This window comes from Hylobates moloch, unplaced genomic scaffold (genome assembly GCF_009828535.3).
Source record: "Hylobates moloch isolate HMO894 unplaced genomic scaffold, HMol_V3 SCAFFOLD_1836, whole genome shotgun sequence".
NCBI classification, from domain to species: Eukaryota; Metazoa; Chordata; class Mammalia; order Primates; family Hylobatidae; genus Hylobates; species Hylobates moloch.
In genome coordinates this window covers 3,422-9,786 of record NW_026654111.1, presented here as the reverse complement: position 1 = coordinate 9,786, position 6,365 = coordinate 3,422, and the positions used below count along the sequence as shown (strand labels likewise).

The 6,365-nt window shown below is 38.4% G+C and overlaps 1 pseudogene; it reads right to left on the bottom strand.

Moving 5' to 3' along the window:
- Positions 1–5,002: 5,002 nt before the first annotated feature.
- LOC116464816 (5S ribosomal RNA) lies at positions 5,003–5,120 on the bottom strand (annotated as a pseudogene).
- Positions 5,121–6,365: the final 1,245 nt, after the last annotated feature.

Below are 6,365 nucleotides of genomic sequence, written 5' to 3'. Positions count from 1 at the left end.
GTAGGGACATGGATGAAACTGGAAAACATCATTCTCAGTAAACTATCGCAAGGACAAAAAACCAAACACCGCATGGTCCCACTCATAGGTGGGAATTGAACAATGAGGACTCATGGACACAGGAAGGGGAACATCATACTCTGGGGACTGTTGTGGGGTGGGGGGAGGGGGGAGGGACAGCATTAGGAGATATACCCAATGCTAAATGACGAGTTAATGGGTGCAGCAAAACAACATGGCACATGGATACATATGTGACAAACCTGCACATTGTGCACATGTACCTTAAAACCTAAAGTATAATTAAAAAAAAAAAAGAAAATTGCTAATAAAAACTTGCTGGTTTTACGGCTCATGGGGCATCACGGAACCTGCCAACATGTGATGTCTCCCCCGGATACCCAGCTTTAAAATTTCTCTCTTTTGTACTCTTTCCCTTTATTTCTCAGACCGGCCGAAACTTAGGGAAATAGAAAAGAACCTACGTGAAATAACATTGAATTATCGGGGGTGGGTTCCCCTGATACTTTTGACTCTTGGCAACCACTTAAAAAGTGTAAAATTGTTAGCTCATCAGCCATGCAAAAATAGGTGGCCAGCCTGGATTTGGTCCACAGACTGGATTTGTTGACCCTTGGTGTACAAGATAACTTGGTGGCTCATGAAATGTCTTTGCAAACTGTGAAAGCCTATCTCTAACTCTGTCTCAGCTACAAACACTCTGCTTCTAGTAGGAGCCCAGTCACTGTGTTGAATGCAGATGCCATTTTAACTACCCTGTGTATGGAAATAAATTCCAACTTTATAATGCCACTCTTGAAGTCTCTAGTTCTTATTTTGATTCTTCCTGGCCATAAGATATTATATTTGTTTTGAGCCCAAACCTTAAGTGAAATGATAAAAATTGAAAATGTGAATTTTTTTTCTGCATAAGTTATCTCCTAATTTCTTCATTAAGTAGTACCACTGCCTTTTAGTGTACCCTACACCCCTGCATTCCAATAAGAGAATAGCTTCTATCTCTTTTTCATCAAGACCACTCCATCCTTTCTGTAATATGTGTCAGGGTGCAGTCTTCCCTTGCTCTCGTTGCCCAATTTACATGAATTAAGGTTATGGACTCATACACAGCCAAGAAAACTCTTTTAAAAAATAAGTATTTGAATGCCCTTTCTGGCTTCCTTACTTGCTCTGGAATCCGTAATTCCTTACCTGTTTTTCCCATTATCTTATCTTTTCCTTATTAGAGTCTGGCCCCTATTTTATGCCTAGCCTATGAAAATTGAGTACGCACTGAATGCCTTTTAAGAGTAAAACCTTGTAGATAATGGTAGCAGTACCTCCATTCTCTAGCTTGTTCATTTCATCTGCTAAGTAATTTTTAGGCCAATGTTTTGTGTCATCTTGAGCCCTTCTGCTACAGAGACAGTAGAATAAGTGATGTGATAATGGAGAAGGCATCAAGGAAGGCATCTCTGGGGAAGTGTGACTTTGCATGAAGTCTGAATAATGAACGTATAAAAGTCTAAGAACAGTCCAGACACTGGAAACAACCTGTGTGAAGGTCCTGAAGTGCAAACAGGGTCAGCAAGATCAAAGTACAGGCAAAAAGGAAGAGTTGCTGGAGTATAGTTAGGAGGAGAATGGAACCCACATGAGGTGAGAAGTAATCAAAACTAAGGTCATGAAAGGCCATGAAAGCTGTAGTGAAAACTTGGATTTGGTCTATGGGCTTGGAGAAGCATGGGAGGATTTTAAGCAGGGGAGCAATGTGCTGATTCCCATGCTGTGTTTACTTTGGCTGCTGTGTGGAAAGTGGGTTTTCAGAGTGAAGGCAGAAAGACAAGTTGGCAGGTTATTGCAATAATCAGATGAGAATTAGTGTGACATGAGCTGGTTGATGGTGGTAAAGAAGGAAAGAAGTGGTTGGATTCAGGAAATAGTTTGGCAGAAGAGCCCATGAGACTTGCTGATGAGCTAGATGTGGGGTAAAGAAAGACAAGGAACCAAAGAAGTTTCCTAGGCTTCTTGTGCTGAGCAACAGAGTATACAGGGGACACAGGGAAGAAAGGATAATAAATAAATCCATTTTTCACATGCTAAGTTTGAGGTGCCTATTGGATATCTATGTGCAGATATCAAGAAGGCAGCTGGATATAAATCTGGAGTTTAGGGGAAAGATCAGGGCTACAGATATGACTTTGGTATATATAGCAGTGTGTAGATGACACTTAGAACCATGGAAGTTTATGGAATGACCCAGAGAGAGACTATTCAAGGGAGAGACTTAGGGACACTCAAAGCTTAGACATCAGCCAGCAAATGAGGCACTAGTAAAGAAATTGAAAAAGTGTCTAGAGAGGAAAACCAGGAGCCAGGACTCACTAAGAGTGACTAAGAGCTGGAACTCAAGGCTTACATAGTTGCCTTCCCCTTTATTTTACAATGAAAATATCAGAAGATGTGAAAGACAATTAGAAAAAAACTATAATGACTTCAGGTTTTGGTCTTCTCAAATTCATTTCCTCATTGTACAGTGCAGGAGTGAAACTTAACAATAGTTTATAATCTCCATGAAAACGGTTTTGAGGTAGAAAGAACATAAAATAATTCAATGTTCAAAAACCTTAGAAATGGCTCTTTGTATAAATGTGTTAATGATACTTAATTTAAGGTTACCATATCACCTACCAATGTCATCTACATTTATGATGAAATAATTATCTAATGACCCTACAAATTTTTTTCTTTCAAATTTAATAAAATATATCAAGTGAACAACAAAACAAGCATTCTGCGAATTATAGGTCCTTGGGTTTGTAATTTTCAACACAAGGACTTTTTTAAACTTGTAATTACTGAGGTACTTTGGTAGCAGCTCTCTGATGTGAGGGCATACGTGTTTGAACAGTTAGGTATTGTACACACATGCAATCATGGTATTTAACTGGAAAGCAAGATCGTAGTAAAGTATCTTTCTCAGTGTTTGCTGTTTAAAATAGGAAAACTAAAGCTCTAAGTACTTCCATTTCATTTTTAAATTAAATAAACATGTTCCTAATCTTTTTCTCCATCACACATGCTTCACCTGAGTTTCCTGTCTCCAATGTATACTATCTGGGAAAACTAAATATGGCAGAGACTTCTTGTACTTGTTTACATTCACTTCTCTCCTCTCTGACAACGGAGCAACATCTCATTTCTCAATCTCTTTGCAACTAGATGGGTCTTTGTGACCGAGTTTAACCAATGGGATTTGATGGGAAACCATGTGTGTCACTTCAGGGCTAGGACACTTAAGAGCAGGGACATGTTCTACATGATTTCTTTTCTCCTTTGGCTGTGACCACAAAGACAGAACCACAGGGTGAAAGCAGCTTGGATCTCTAAGTTACTGCAGGAAAAAATGTTGTCTTGAATGGCTGCCCAAACCAAATAGAACTCTGAGCAAAAAAATACACGCTTATCATTTTAAGCCACTGAAATTCTGGAGTAATTAGTTACCTTTGTAACTAATAACCCAATACAGGGCTTTGCATTCTCTGTATTACAGTTTTTCCATTTGCTTTTTCTTGGGATCAAGAAACTGTATGACTTATTAGTTGAAATCTGATCAGTAGATATAGCAGAAGAATCAAAGGATATTTCACCAGATAATCAATGCGCATAAAAGAATTTGAACAAGGCCATTTATTTTTAATGAAGTATCTAATTTTGATGAAGGACACAAATATTCTGATAACAGTGATATAATTGTTGTCAAACTTCTTTAAAGATTCATATATCATTAGATGAGCAAGGGAACACATGATTTCTATGTTTTTTCCATGTGCCTATTCTATGCAGCAGGTGTAGGCAACCTACAAAATTGTATTAGTGATGGCTGATAATTATTCTGTTAATGAGGCTTATCTTTGTATTCTCTCATATCATATCACTGCCTGCCCTCCCTACAAAACATAGCCTCATCCAAATTCCATCTGTCATGGACCGATTTGTCTTCTTCACCCTCCAAAACCCATTATTGAAGCCCTAACTCCAAGTGCAATTGTATTTGGAGATAGGACCTTTAAGGAAATGATTAAGGCTAAAGTAGGTCGTTAAGGATGGCGTCCTTTTCCAATAAGACTGTTGTTCTTATGAGAAAAGGAAGAGACACCATGAGCATGGGTGCATGGAGAAAAGGCCTTGTGAGGACACAGTGAGTAGATGGTCATCCACAATCAGGGAGAGATGTCTCAGGAGAAACTAAACCTGCTGACAACTTGATCTTACAGCATTCAGAATCATGAGAAATAAATTTCTGTTGTTTACACCACCCAGTCTGTGGTCTTCTGTTACGGAAACCATAGCAAACTAATGCACCATCCTTCACAAGGTTCCCTAGAACCATCACCTCCTTCATGTGGCCTTACTGCCCTGACTTGTCATCATTGATATCTTCCTCTGAATTTCTGCAGTGAATATAATTTGATACCTAGTAAAACTAACATGCTTCAACTTTTATATTCAATAATCTTATCTCACCATCCTGAGCTGTAAACCCCTTAAAGCGAGAGCTGTATGCTTTGTGTTCCATCTTTTTGTTCTTCAAAATCGCAAATATTGTAGCAATTAAGTAAAGGTTTTGTTATTGGTTGATTGAAAGGATACTAATGGTTCAATATTTTCTTCCGGATTTTTAAAAAATTAATTTATTTTTTGGAGACCGAGTTTTGCTCTTTTCGCCCAGGCTAGAGTGTAGTGGCATGGTCTCAGCTCACTGCAACCTCTGCCTTCCGGGTTCAAGTGATTCTCCTGCCTCAGCTTCCCGAATAGCTGGGATTACAGGTGTGCTCCACGGTGCTCAGCTAATTTTTGTATTATTAGTAGAGACGGGGTTTCACCACGTTGGCCAGGCTGTTCTAGAACTCCTGACCTCAGGTAATCTAGCTGCCTTGGCCTCCCAAAGTGCTGGAATTACAGGCATGAGCTACTGTGCCTGGCCTGATTTCTTTTCTTAAACCTATAGCACCTACTATTTCCAGGCAGTCAACCATGCAAGTACTAATAGGCCTAACCCTGCTTAGCTTCTGAGAGCAGGTGAGATCAGGCATATTCAGGGTGGTATGGCTGTAGACCTTTCTTATTTTTATTATTTCTAAAATCTGAATCAGCCCAGAATCCCAAGAAGAAAGTTTTGAGAGTCAGCAGAGACAATTTTTTATTTTTTATACTATTTTTCAGTTATAATATTAAATTTTTCTAAAAGATGTGACTAATACACAATACATTGCTTCTTATTATTTTTATAACCTAAATGTACTTATCTGATTTTGCTCAATGTTTAAAAGGGATAGTAAAGAGGAACCAGGGCAATTTATCTGTTTAAATTTACTTCATATTTATCAGATGAGTTCTCAATTCAGTGTAGTTTGCAAGGTGACACATGGTCAGTTAATGTTTTAATTAGGGAAGTAAAACTTTTGTTTTAATTTTAAAAACACTTCAATTTTGTGATGAACTAAGTGACTTGGGATGAATCAATATAGGTTTCCTTCACAAGAAGGAAAAAAAGTGGGCTCACCCACATTTAATAATGAGCTATACTCAGAATGATACTGAGCCACTGAGCTTTTTCATGCATGCATTCATTAAAATAAGTAACTGATCCTATGTGTATTCCTTTAACTCTGTGTTCATGTCTTCATATATCTCCTTCTGCCTTTCTCTTCTCTCTTCTCTGATTCTATCCCTGCCCCTTTGGTCCTGCCATCCTGTGTCTGTTCCTGAAAACAGAAGCTGTTTTCTCCTGGATTTCTAGGCAAAATACTCCTGAAAGTTCTTAGTGTCCTCCAGTTTGTTCTGAAATTATATTATTAAGAGCTTACTGAACAAATCTCAACATTGATCAAATGGAAAAAGGAAGCACCATCAAGTTACAGCTCCAAGCAAAACCACTTTATGAGTGTGTGGCTGCGGTGCACGTTAATGACACCAGTGCCCAGGTGGCCAAATTTATGTCCACCCTCTTGATCTGATAATACAGAGCAGGAGGATGAATTGGTAATGAACCAGGCTGAAAACAGATGGTGACTACATGTATGTATGCTGCTGAAAACCTACAAAGGGAAAACATTAAATATGTGTCTTTAAATTTAAATTAGTGCATTTCAAAAACAGACAGTTGAGCTTTTGAAAATAGGCTGGCTGAGTGTGTTTCATCTTATAGTTTTGAACTCTGATGTGTTTTGTGGGATAACAACAGACAAAATGGATGGTATGTTAGTTACCCTTTCTTTACCTCCTCAATATCGGTGGTGTTCCACTGTAATTAGGTGCTTGTGTGTAGTTCTTTGTCATTAAATTTGCTACACCCTAATTAG